We start from the raw sequence: 12,584 nt of genomic DNA, 5'->3' as shown, positions 1-12,584 counted from the left end.
TTGTGTGATCGCATGCAGGTATGGGGGGTGATAATTGTTAAAAGTTGACTTACCAGTGTTCAGTCCTCTGCCAACTCCCTCGAGTCCCTCAGGATGCAGTGTTGCCAGGACCTGCTCCTCCTATGCTGTGAGTTGTTGGGAGGAGGTGGGGGTCCACCGCCAGTCTCCTGTATTTTGAGCTGGTGTCTTGCTGCTATTGAACGTACCTTCCCCCGTAGGTCATTGCTCCTCTTCCTGATGTCGTCCCTTGTTCTGAGGTGCTGTACCACAGCCTTGGCCCCGTCCACAATTCTCCACCCAAGCTCCATATTCCTTGCTATAGATATTTGCTGCACCTGTGCTCCAAAGATCTGTGGCTCTCCCCTGACAAATTCCTCCACCATGACCCGTAACTCCTCCTCAGTGAAACGGGGTGCGTTTGTGGTGCCCTGGGTGTTGAGTGATGTGGAGTGCGTGAGGGGTGTATAGGTGTATGTGGTGTGTGTGTCTATTTGTCTCTGCACTCTCCTTCTCAGTCTCCTGGTGGCAATTGTTGTACATAGCGGTTGTGAGTAATGTGGGTATGTGTTGTATAGTGGTGTGGGTGTGTGGTGTGTGTATGTGTGTCAGGTGTGTGTTTTTGGTATTGTCCAATGTAGTGTTGTTTTGTCTGTGGGTGTCCATTCTGAGCTCGGCGGTGTGTACCACCAATGGTTTACCGCCGTTAAATATCCGTCATGGTGATTCGTGGGTCATAATGTGATGGGCGTTGTTCTGTTAGCGTAATAGTGTGGCTTTTGGGACCACCAGTTTATCACTGACCTTTGGTCTGGCCGATTTGTGTATGTGGCTGTATTCTGTCGGATTGGTGTGTGTGTGTCATAATAAGGTGAACGGATATTCGCCAGCACGTCGGTAAGTTGGCAGCCGTCAGCACGGCGGTAAGCGGGATTTACCCCCAATGTCATAATGAGGGCCATAGTGTAGTGAATAGAGTAGAAAGAAAATACCTACTCTACCTACCCCTAGTCTCTTAGAAAGGAAAATAAGAGACTAGGGGCCAGATGTAGCAAAGGATTTTTCCCATTTTGTGTCAGTGGGGAAATGTGTTCGTACATATGGCCCTAGATCCTGTACTAGGTTATAAGTATGTAAAGCTCTAGGTATAGAGTATACTTTCCTGTGGAAAGCACCAGTGACAGAGTGATAAAGGCACTAGCATGTAATTATCTCACCGCTGCCACCAATGTAGGAGGGTGGCCTGGTTTGTCATGGGTACCAGGTCCAGTTATACCTTATTAGTGAAATGTAGGCAGTGTCTAGAAGGCAGGCTGTCTAGGGGTAGCTGTAGCTGAGCAGCCAAGGCTTATCTAGGAGACATGCAAAGCTCATGCAATATCACTGTAGTCAAAGTGCTTAGACACATGAAAGAAAATACTCAGTGTTACAAAAATAATGGTACTTTATTTTGGTGAAACAAATGCCAAAATACCTTAGAGACCATACTCCCTAAGGAGGTAAGTAATATACACAGTATATGCACTGGAATGCAGTAATAGCTGCAAAAACAGTAAGAAAATAGTGCAAATAGTGAAAATCACAATAGAAAGCAATGGGCCTGGGGGAACACAAACCATATACTGAAATAGTGGAATGCGAAAGTCGGTTTCCCACCTAGGCAAGTGTAATGTGTAGAGGGGCTCTGGGAGTGTAAGAAAACACCAACGTTGAGTAGTAGAATCTACCCCGGAACCCAGGGAAGCAGGCGTATTTAACTGTAAGTTTCCTAGAACACAGAAGAACACGTGATAGAAGATTTTGCAAGAACCAGAAGAGACTGCAAGACACCATTTATGGATTCCTGGACCTGAAGACCAGTGGAAGAAGGGGACCATGTCCAAGAAGAATAGAAGTGTCCAGAGAGAACAGGAGCCCCTGCTAACCCAGATGAATTTGCAAAGGAAGAACCACCTGTGAAGAAGAACAATCAGTACTGCACCCAAGAAGATGGATGCGGGTTCCTGGTTGGTGCAGATGATGTCCCATGCTGGATGGAAGATTTCAGTCTGGTTTGCATTGCTGAATTCCGCCAACAAGACTTGGCACAAGCAAAGCTCGTGGTTAGCAGAAAATGTCACTGCCCGGGACCAGGAGGTACCTGGTGGCATCTACTCAGGAGGAGGAGACAGAGAGGGCTCTCAGCAACTCAGAGAGGACTCAGAGGACTAGACAGCACGCACAGGAGTCCCACAGCACAGGGACAAAAAAGCTGCAAATTGAGGCCCACGAACATGACACAAAGGGATCCAACGCTGCAGGAGAAAAACTCAGGAAACTGTGCATCGCAGGAAGGGGTGCTGGGGCCCGGAGCTGTGCTGTGCATGAAGAACTTTGTGGAAGGTTGCACACAAGCCTTGGCAACTGCAAAACACGCAGTGCACAGTAGTGGTACTGCCTTGCATGGGGAAGCACGTTCTTACCTCCACCAGTGTTGGACAGCTGGACCGTAGGACCATATGGACAACTTCAGTCCACCACCTGTGTTGCTGGATCCACTCACTTCATCAGGAGGGGTGACCCACGTCACCCGTCATTGCTGCAGAAGGGTGCCTGCTGAAGTAGGGAAGTGACTCCTTCACTTCAAGGGAGATTTCTTCATTCTTCTGGTGTGGGCTGAAAGCAGGCAGTCATCGGAGGATGCACAACCTGGAAACAGTTGCAATTGGTGGCAGGACCTGAAGATACAATGTTGCAGATGTCATCTTTGCTTCTTTGTTGCAGTTTGTAGAGTTCCTGGAGGGTCCAGATGCAGGTTTGTCAGTATAAGGTGAAGTAAAGGATGCAGAGGATTCCTGCTGGAGTCTTGCAATCCGAATCTGAGGAAACACCCAGTGGCAAGACCCTGACATGTAAGCACCTATTAGGGGAGGACTTTGACGTTGCCTGGTGGCACTGGCCACTCAGATGCTCCCAGAATGCTCCACCACTTTGGAATCCAAGATAGCAAAACTGAGGGACACTCTGGAGGAGCTCTGTGCACCACCCAGTGGTCACTCCCCTTTCCTTTGTCCAGTTTCATGCTAGAGCAGGGACTGGGGGTCCCTGAACTTGTGTAGACTGGATTAAGCAAGGAGGGAACCATCTACTCCCTTCAAAGCATTTCCAGAGGCTCTGGGAGGCTACCCCTCCTATGCCTGTAACACCTTTTTCCAAAGGGAGAGGGTGTAACACCCCTCTCCCAAAGGACATGCTTTGTTCTGCCTTCCTGGGCTCAAGCTGCTTGGGCAACAGGAGGGCAGAAACCTGTCAGTGGGGTGGCAGCAGCTGGGGCTGCCTCAAAAACCTCAGAAGGCGGGTATGGCAGTACTAGGCGTCTTCTGTGGAGCCTCCAGAGTGCATGAAATTGTAAAACAAATACTAGAATCAGTATTGGGGTACAATTACAAGATGTTAGACACCTCACATGGCCATATTTGGAGTTACCATTGTGCAGCTGGACATAGATATTGACCTATGTCCAGTGCACGTGTAAAATGGTGTCCCCACACTCACAAAGTCTGGGAAAATGGTCCTGGAAGGCATGGGGGCTCCTCTGCTAGTGCAGGGGTGCCCTCACACACAGGTGCTTTGTGCCTAGCCTGCAGGACTGGATGTCCTGAGATATAGGTGACTTATAAGTGACTTGGTGCGGTGTAAGTGGCAGTGAAAGGGTGCATACACCATTTCACGCAGGCTGCAATGGGAGTCCTGCAGAAGCCTTTCCATGCGCTCCCTATGGGTGGCCAAAGTAATTCTGCAGTTCATAGGGATCCCCTGGAACCCCAAGGCCCTGGGGACCTAGGTACCATGTACTAGGGACTTATAAGGGGTGACCAGTATGCCAATTTGTAAAAACAATATTGGGTTACCAGTATGCAGTGACATAATTGAGAGGAGAGAGATCATAAGCTCTGGGGTCCTGATTAGCAGGATGCCAGTGACACAGTGAAACACACTGACATCAGGCAGAAATTGGGGGTAACATGCCAAAAAGTTTAAATATCACTTTGGTAATAATAAGAAGCCTCTTAAGTTCTTAAAAGCAACAATTGTCTCTTGCAAGCACAAAGTACCTGTTATGCGTCAAAATTACATGCACAGAGAACGCAGAGGAGATGTGTGGAAAACGAAGAGTGTGCGTTGGATTTCCGGGTGCACACAGATGATGCGTTGATTATATTCCATGTGGCAAGGACTTTGCGTCCAATTCCAGTGTGCAGGCTTGAGTCTTCTTTGCGCTGGGAGTCTTTAAATGCCCATGGACGATGCGTGTAAATCCTGGGCATGCCGGACGAAGTCACAGGTGCTTTGTCGAACCGGTGGGCGATGCAGCAGCGTTTCTGTCATACGGCAAGGGCTGTGTCGATTCCTCCAGTAGGAAGTCGGGCTGCATTGTTCGGATTCGGCGATGCGTCAATCCAGTCGTCTGTGAGTCGAAGTTCTGGTGGTAACACTGACACTGCATCGATCTCTACTCGGAGAGCCAGGCTGTGTATTTCTGGTTCAGGGATGCAGTGATTCTTTCACTGCTAGGCAGGCAGGCTCTTCATCGATTCTGGCAGGCTTTGATTAAATTTTCACAGCACAAGGTGTTCCTTTGCAGAGGTGAAGTCATTTTTGGCCCTGAGACTTCAGGAAACAGGAGGCAAGCTCAATCCAAGCCCTTGGAGAGCACTTCTCAGAAGAGCCAGAGGCCATCAAGGTAGCAGGGAAACAGCAAGGCAGCAGTCCTTCATAGCAAAGCAGTCCAGGTGAGTCTTTTGGGCAGCCAGGCAACTCCTCTTGTCAGGTTGCAGTATCTGGTTAAGAGTATCTGTCCCAGGAAGTATCTAAGTTGGTATGGTCAAGGACCCAGTTTATTTACCCAAAAGTGACTTTGAAGTGGCAGAGACTTCAAAGAGTGGTTTTGAAGTGCACAATGTCCCCTTTCAGTACAACTCTGTCTGCCAGCGTGCCAGAAGGAAGGGGGTTTGGTAGTCCATTGTGTGAAGGCAGGTCACTGTCCTTTGAAATGTAAGTGTCAGGTCCTCCACCCTTCCATTCCAGGAAGACCCATTCAGTACGCAGATGTGTGTAGTTGTGACTGAGCATCCTGAAAGGCATAGGACGATTTTAAGTTCAGAGAAATTTTCAGTTTCTAAAAGTGGCGTTTCCAAAATAGTAATATAAAATCCATCCTCACCAGTGAACAGGATTTTGTATTACCATTCTGGCCATACTAAATATGACCTGTCTACCTCTTTCTGATCAGAACCTACCACTTAAACAGTATATGAGGGTATCCTTAATGTTAGCTTATCAAAGGAGCAGGCCTCATAGCAGTGGTAAACAAATTTAGGGGTATTCCACTACCGGGACATATAAAACACACATGTATATGTCCTGCCTTTTACCTACATAGCACCCTGCCCTGTATGTTATACAAGGTCCACCTTAGGGGTGACTTACATGTAGAAAAAGGGGAGTTTCAGACTTGGCAAGTACTTTTAAATGGCAAGTTGAAGTGTTAGTGAAGCTGCACACACAGGCCTTGCAATGGCAGGCCTGAGACATGCTTAATGGGCTGCTTATGTGGGTGGCACAATCAGTGCTGCAGACCCACTAATAGCATTCAATTTACAGGCCCTGGGCACATGCAGTACACTTTACTTGGGACTTACAAGTAAATTAAATATGCCAATTGGGTTTGAGCCAATGTCACCTTGTTTTAAGGGAGAGAGCATAAGCACTTTAGCACTGGTTGGCAGTAGTAAAGTGTGCAGTCTTAAAACCAGCAAAAACAGTGTCACAAAAGGAGGGAGGCAGGCAAAAATGTGGTGGTGACCACCCCAAGGCTGTCAGGTCTAACACTCCTTATAAATTTGGTGACTACCAGGGAAGCTACAGCCGATGTCCAGTAAAAACCACAGTACAGATGCTATGCGGTGATATTGTGTCTCAGTAATCCAGGAAGGGGTAGTCAAGGTGGGTTAAGACAGAGATCAAAAGACTGTGTTTATAGAGGTGTTACCCCTAAACAGCAGTTAAGGTGGTTCAAGAGAGAGATTAATTCCCTGTGTTTTCAGAGGTGGCATCCCATACAGTTTCAGGTTGAAGAGTTTAAGTAAAGTAATAGTGAGCCATTAAGTGTTCAATTTGCTCCACAGGATATAATCTCATTCAACCCCTTAACATACGTTGCAAGGTGAAACACCCAGCATTGTTCCCTGCTGTATAATGCTTGTTTGCCCCAGTGGTCACTGGCTTCCAAGATCGACCATTCCAGGTCATCTGGTCTATGATTCATGGTCAAGAAATGTGCAGACATTTTCCTTGTGCTCCATTGACGTCTTGTATTGCTGCAATGTCCCATTACCCCTGTTTTCACTGATCTCATTGTCATGCCCACGTATTTGAAGCCACACTGACAGGTAATAAAATACATGCAGTTCTTAGTGTTACAGTTGGTGTGGCTCTCGTGTGTTAATCTCTGTTCATCATTTAGGCTGAATTCTTTAGTACTGGTTCGGTGACATACTCTACACGCCCCACAAGAGAAGTGTCCAGTAACTAAAAGGAAATGAACATTGACTCAATAAGGGTTACTTTCAAGGTCATGTGTGCACCAAGAGATCCTTCAAATACTGTGTGTTTGAATGCAAATCGTGGGGACGAAATATTGAGAAAGACAGCTTGTAGAATTTTCTGCTGTTTTCTGATGATACTCCATATGTGGTTCGAATTAGATGTGAAGGTGGTTAGGCATGTAATGACAAGGTTAATGCCCAGTTCTTTAGCCTGGATGTCATAATTTCTCAAGTCACTGCAATTTCTCCAAAAGAGGAGAAATTGCCTAAATGGTAGAGAATTACAAAGTGCTTTTGGATGATGGCTGTTGTACAGTAAAAGGCCTTTGCAATTCGTAGCTTTCTTAAAAGTGTTTTCAGACAGCTTTCCATCATGTAGGGAAAGAAGAAGATCCAAGAAGGGCAGATCGTTATCTGAGATCATTTTTGTAAATCTATGATAAAAGTTCAGGGAATTAATCCTATCACAATATTCTTGACAGGTTTCAATATTCTCTTGCCAAAAAATGATAATGTCATCAATTTTGCGTTGCCATTGTACAATGTTGGTACCAGAGTGATTCAAATCTGTAAAGATGTTCTGTTTTTCAAAATCAGCCAAATACAAGCACATCAGGCTGGGAGAAAAAGTACTACCCATTAAAGTACCTTGTACTTGGTGGTAAAGTTGGTGCTTAAACTACAAGAAATTCTTCAGTGTGATATTAGTGCACCCGACCATGAAGCTCACTGGTGGAGCCAAGGTCCAGGTCTCCGACCTAAAGCAGATCTCTATCATTGAAATGGTAGCATCCTGGGGATGTTAGTAAAAAGGCGCTCTACATCAAGGGTGACCAGTAGGACACCCCTACACTGGAGATTGGCCTCTTTGATCAAGTTCAGAACATCACTGGTATCTTTAAAACACAAAGGGGATTTTCCTACCAGAGACTGTAGGAAGTAATCACACAACTTCCTCAAGGGCTCCAATAGCGAGTCATTTCCTTACACAATTGGTTTTCCTGGTAGGGGAAGAACTCCTTTGTGTATCTTTTGTAAAATGTAGAAATAAGAGGTCCTCGGGGCTTGATCATGTGGCAGGTTATGCAAGTGTGGATGTTCTTTCAGTGGCTGTCTGGATTGGGGTGATATTGAAATGACAATAGGAGTCTTCTCAGTGTTTAATAGAAGGGAGATATATTTAATGGTAGTGCTTCCCAGTACTTATAGCTCCCATGCCTGAGGTGAGGTAATGTATATCCTGGACCTGAGGGGAGTGAGAATTGTGTCACTATTTCCTACTGTTAGGAGGATTTGACCAGGCAGGGGGGCCCAGGCACTGTGAAATAGCTATAGCAGAGCATCTGCAGTAGGCAGTTGGCCCACATATTTGATTATTAGGCCCGACCAGGGTCACAGGTGCATTTGTTGTGGTGCAGAAGCAGCGGGCGGTTATATTTAGTGTTGCAGTGCAAAGAGGAAAAACAATAGCCTTACCAGGATCATTCCCAGCAGCCGACACAAATGCCGGTCAGCGACTAAAGGAGCTAATCGCAGGATGATGCAAGGTGGCCATTGCTGCCCTGTTAGGCCCGACAGGGGCCTCCAGCCAGTGTTAGGGCCTCCTGGTTGGTGGGGCTCGTCACAGTTGAGGTCAAATGAGGTGAGTGCAGAGGGGGCAAATGCGCTGTAAATGGTGCTTCTCAGTCTTCCCAGACCCCACACTGGGACCTAGTAGGCACAAACATGTGGGGAGTCAGACAGGTTCAAAGTTGGGTCCCTGATGAAGCAGTGCAATGGACGCAAGGCCCTTCCTCAAGATGCAGCAGCTGCATCATGGCAGAAGGTGCTAGTGCCAGGGATGCTCACCAGCGCAGTCTGGCCTTAACTTTTAAGTCCAGCAGGTCAGGTCTCGGGCCTCAATAATCACTGACAAAGGCAGACATGCATCTCCTGGGGTGTAGTCACCTCTGTGCAATTGCTGAATATCACTGGTGCAGCGCATAAATGCTGGATTAATGAGGAGCAAAGTGGAGCTCTGTTACAGAGAAGCCACTATCCTGGCAGCCAAAGCCATGCCCCAAAGTTAAAACTTTGAATGGTCAATGAAGTGAGCTTGGTCTCAAACTTATTGCTTGCCTTTGTACATTTCAGACTACAAGAGGTTCTGAGAATTGATTATGATGTCCTATTTTGAGGACATTTGATAATGTTTGGAGATCTAACGCAAATTACACCTGTGAAAGGTCAGCCTGTTTTCAAAACACTGCTCCGTGATGAAACTAGGAATTCTTTGGAAAGTACTGGAAATGTGAATATTTTGTCATATTTGAAATACAAAAGAAATAATTAGGACTGTGAGACAAGCATCAGACATCAAATATGGAAATATTTGGAAGAGATTAGAGTAGGTTTACTTTCAAAATAGGGAAGGCATGTTCTAGAAAGTCATCTTTTAAAAATCTGCTTCCAAAAATGAAGGCAGCTGCAGAACTAATGTTCAGTTTCATACAAGAAGGTAAATATATTGTGTGTCTAAGGCCTATGTTGTGTGCATCTTTCAACAAAGAATTGGTTGAGTTGGAGAAGAAAGAAATTTTGCAACTGATGGCAATAGAAAACATGAAACACCATGGTGATATTTGGTAAATTAAAAGAAGAAGAGATACCTATAAATGACTTGTTTGGACTTGGTTGCTAGTGGTACCATGAATTTGAACATTGTTCACACACATCAATCACACAAATTAGAATCAGAACAATTTATTTATTTACTATTACCAGATTCCAAAATTGTATTTTTTCACACATTAGTTAAAAAAGCGATACAAAATTATGTATGTCTAAATTGTTGAACAGATGTTCTTCTGACTTTACATGTAGCAAGAAGTGGGAAGTATGTTATTTTGATTCTACAGTGCTACAGAGCAGATGGTAGTAAATTACATCCTGAGGTTACTAACCATAAAGCAGGCCAAATATCTATTTCTGGTAAGACCTATACTGCTGTTTCCATCATTTTTCATAAAGGAGTAAGTAAGATCTGGTCATTACACTCTCTATTTAAAAAGTAGAATTGAGTGGACATTTAGACAAAGATTGCATTGAAAGTTACCAAATTCTTATCTTTTGTTTTTGGAACCAACATTCTAAGGAGGGTCACACCTGTAAAAGTGGGATAGTCTAGTTAATGTAGTTGTATTATCAGGATTTATGACACCATGTGGCCTTCCAGGGTTGATGTCTTAATAAGGTTTTGCCTTCGTGGTGAAGCAAATATGGGTAAAATATTCATTAAAAAAATGGTAGTGAGTGCTTGCAAAGTGTTGTTTATTTGCAGTGATATACTGTGCACTTTTAATATTTTTATACAGTCTGTACAAATGTTTTTCTACACTGTTCAAGGATGATTCTTTATACAGTACATACATTATATTTTAAGAGAATAAAAGCTGAGAACAATAAAAAAGGCAAAATTAAATGCTTACTTTTATTATAACAGCATTGGAAATATGTAGTCATGTATTGCTATTATGAAGTTATGCCTTGTTAAAATTCAAAATTGAATTTATATGTTTATAAATTCTTATACTAATTCATGTTTTGTTTTCTTTTTATTACAGGAAAATCGACTAATGTAGTTTACAAATTGGGCCCATATTTATACTTTTTTAGCGCTGCATTTGTGCCGCTTTTTGATGCAAAAGCAGCGCAAACTTACAAAATACAATTGTATTTTGTAAGTTTGCGCCACTTTTGTGTCAAAAAATGACACAAATGAGGCGCTCAAAAAGTATAAATATGGGCCTTAGTTTTTCCAGTGTTGTTGTATTAGTTTATATTGTGAGGATGTTCTAGACTATAATTATAAAAAACATATACCACAATAACACAGTCAGACACCCATTTACGCTCCCATATATTCAGTCATACATCCACTCACACACTTATACAAATTCTCACTTCTCACATACCCACAGAGACATTCACATAGCCTCAAATAACCCATAAACACACACAAACTGACATACACACATAGCCATTTACATACCCACTCACACACCCATAAGTCTACTCTCACACCCATTCAAGCCACACAACCACTCACACACCCAGACCCACTCACACACCCATACAACCACTGACACACCCACTCAGGGAACCATAAAGCCACAAACCCACTCAGACTCACACACACATTCACATACTCACACACCAACTCACACATTCACACCCACTCACTGACCCACAAACCCACTTACACACCCACCCCCAGACACATATACACAATCATACACCAATAGAGCCACTGACACACATACTCACAGACCCACAAAACCACTCACACACCCATTAACACACAGAGCCACGCATAACCCATTGACACACTCACACAACTACTAACAGACCCATTTGTATATTAACACATCCACTGGCACACCCATTCCAACACACATATTAACACACACTCAGAAAACCACTACCACATCTGCTCACACACCCACACATCCAGTGTTAAACCTACTCACACTCCTGTAGGATCATGTAGATAGTCACTCACAGACCCACACAACTAGTCACACACTCAGTCATACACATAGTGACACCCCCACTTACACACCCACACAAACATTTACATCTGCGCTAACACAGCCATACTAGCAGTCACACAAGTAGTTACACAGCCATACACCCATACATATATATATATATATATGTGTGTGTGTGTGTGTATAGATATATATATATATATATATATATATATATATATATGACTTGCCTATATCGTTGGAGTCTTGTTGTACATGCAAAGTTTTGGGGTGATCCTTTAAGTGTGGGATGAGAAAGAGGAAAGTTTAAAAAAAAATGTGTTTTCCATGTTAATCCCCATCGATTCTTTAGACACACCACCAGCCCAAACCGCTGGATGGAATTACAGAATTACACCAAATTGGGCAGGAAGGTGGCTCTTGGTCTAAAAAGTGCCCTTTATATTATTTGGTGTAAATCTATTCACTAGTTTTCGAGAAATTAAAGGAAAAAATAACTTGTATATCTGGGCAGAGCCTAAGCACAGATCTCATGGTGAGATATGATTGGATGCTAGCACTTCAACCAGGAAAAGATGTCAGCCATCTTGGGACCAATATACCTGGTAGCACCCCATTGAAATGCATTGTAGTGAATGGTAGGATTTGAGAGTCACTAAAAGGAGAACATATAAAGATTGGTAAGTTTAAGTTACAATATGAATCATTTGTTGATGGTACAATACTCATTTTAAGAATTGTGGTTTGTTCTAATGTGAATCAGCAACCTTTTGCAAGAAAGCATAAACAATTAATTAATTAAGCAGAGTACACTCAACACAGAGTATCTTTAAAATACCAGGGCCTCATTAACAACATATTGATGCAGGGCAGTGCTGCAAGCCTCCTTGTTGCACTGCCCTACGTCAAAATAAAAGGACAGGGATGCGCCTTATCTACAAGATGACACATTCCTGTCCCTTTCTCCTGCAGTGGTGCATGGTACAAGGGAGCTGCCCTGAGTGGATGATTGTTTTCGTGCAGAAAGGGATATCTTCCTGCACAAAAACAATCACAAGAGGTGTTTTCCTCCTTCTTTGTTCAAAATGCAGCACACATAGAAAGAGGAAAAAAGAAGAGAAATAAAGATATTTCTCCTCATTGCATCAACCTTACCCCACCCCTAGGAATCGGGGAATGTGTCAAAATCTGTGGATGTTGTGTGGGAACACCTACACCCCACCCATGGAAATGACTACCTGATGCAAAGTAGTGCAATGCAGCGACATGCAATGCAGCGACATGCACTGCATTGCCTTACTCCATATCTACACGGCTATGAAAAGCCACAAAAGGTTGCTTGGTGTGGACTCGTGGATATGGGTCAGTAGCCTGCGCCACCGATGCATTACAAAAGTTGATGCATTAGCAATGCAGACTGTTTGTAAGTAAGCCCCCAAATGTATTAAACAAGTTTCACTTTGAGGAAGTC

This window comes from Pleurodeles waltl, chromosome 1_2 (assembly GCF_031143425.1).
Source record: "Pleurodeles waltl isolate 20211129_DDA chromosome 1_2, aPleWal1.hap1.20221129, whole genome shotgun sequence".
In the NCBI taxonomy this organism is placed as follows: Eukaryota; Metazoa; Chordata; class Amphibia; order Caudata; family Salamandridae; genus Pleurodeles; species Pleurodeles waltl.
Note: the sequence above shows the minus strand (reverse complement) of the source record.